This window comes from Halyomorpha halys, unplaced genomic scaffold (genome assembly GCF_000696795.3).
Source record: "Halyomorpha halys isolate HHAL.00 unplaced genomic scaffold, Hhal_1.1 Scaffold255.1, whole genome shotgun sequence".
NCBI classification, from domain to species: Eukaryota; Metazoa; Arthropoda; class Insecta; order Hemiptera; family Pentatomidae; genus Halyomorpha; species Halyomorpha halys.
The window spans coordinates 46,013-47,699 of record NW_027114251.1 but is presented as its reverse complement, the minus strand read 5'-3'; positions in this window follow the sequence as shown (position 1 = coordinate 47,699).

The window sequence follows — 1,687 nt, the reverse complement described above, 5'->3', positions numbered from 1 at the left end:
GGGATACAATTAATGGGTTATTATTAACTGCGAGCACACATGTGTCATCGGCATACGTGGTGAGGATAGTGTTAGGATTGGTTGGAATATCAGCTTTATAGACGGTGTAAAGGATGGGACCAAGGAAAGTCTCCTCAAAGTTGGCTTCTGGAGTCCATGAAACGATCGAAAGTCCTAGACGACAAATCTCAGCTCGACGTAGTAAGCATGTATGATAACGCAGCGATGGATTAGGAGTCACCGACATCACGAACACGAAAAGTACAAGAGCCAAGGAGACAAAATGTGAGTTATTTTACCCCAAGATTTTATTACTTTAATGAAAACTATGTATAACTACTAGTCTACATTAATGAGACTGACAAGTATAGGTAGGGGGACAAAGAATGGTAGCTCATAAAAAACATTAAAAAAAAGTTTTCGTTCAGTACACTACCAGTTCAGTACTATTTAAAGTAAAATAAATTTGCTAAAGCATGAACCCTAACAACCCTAACTTTTTAAATAGTACCATTTCTTAAAAAATGTAATGAAAAATAAGTAGTTAGTGAATTTATTCAAAGATAACTATATCTCCTAAGATAACTATATAAAACCATTCGACGTACAGATGTCTATCTTCGTAGAACTGGTAGTTTTCATGATACTATTCACATGATACTTCAACAAACCATTCAACAAAATAAATTCAGAAATGTTGATTTCTAGTTGTTCGACAAAAAGTTTGGTTTATTAAAAAATATATCTGAGGAATCATAAGACGTACAGATGTCTGTCAGAACTCAAAGTAGAGCTAGTTAAATGTACTGTAAAGTAGTTTATAACGTTTATCTCAGAAGTATTTATGATATTTCCATATGAATACAAATTTTTCTCATGAAATTTTGAAATTTTAATTTAGAAAATATCTTAAAAACTACTGCTCTTGCGAAGAGTTCACTAATGTCTGATTTATAAGTGCATTTCTTATGAAATTTTGGATTTAAAAAAGCTATATATCGGGAACTATTGAACGTAAATAACTCTGGTAGGGCTCGTATTTTACCACATTTACTCCACTTTAAATGATTTTCTTTTAGGTTTTCTGGTATGTTGGTAGTTTCCAAGAGCTCCAAAAGAATTTTTTTTTTTTTGTTTTGAAACAGCAACCAATTGTATTCCCGTCCCTATACTTGGCAGACTCATCAATTTCGGCTAGTAATTATACACAGTTTTCATTAAAGTAGTCCGAGCACACATTCAAAACATGTAAGCTGTTTTCCAAGCAAAGATAAGACTGATATGGCCTTCTCCAACTCCAGTTCTGGAAGCCTGGAGGACCTCAGGAGAACCATCGAATTCCTCATTTTAATCCCCAACCGGGATAAGGCCATCTAAGGGAAGAACGCCGAAGAAGACGAAGAATCATGAAAGTCAGTTAGTAGTTAAGTGCAACTGTTTCTATCAACATCGGCGATATACTACTTAATCATTCTCGATGCAATCACATTTTCCACTTTTTTTTTTTAACCACCACCAGTTTTTTTGCTCTCTACCAACATTTGGTAGATTCGTCAATTTTTAACAGTAATTATAAGTAGTTTTGATAAGGCATTAAAAAAATGGGTTGAAATAACTGTCTTTTTTCTCTTCTTGAGCTGTTGTACTAACAGGAGTAATAGGGACCAATGAGTTTATATTACACTAT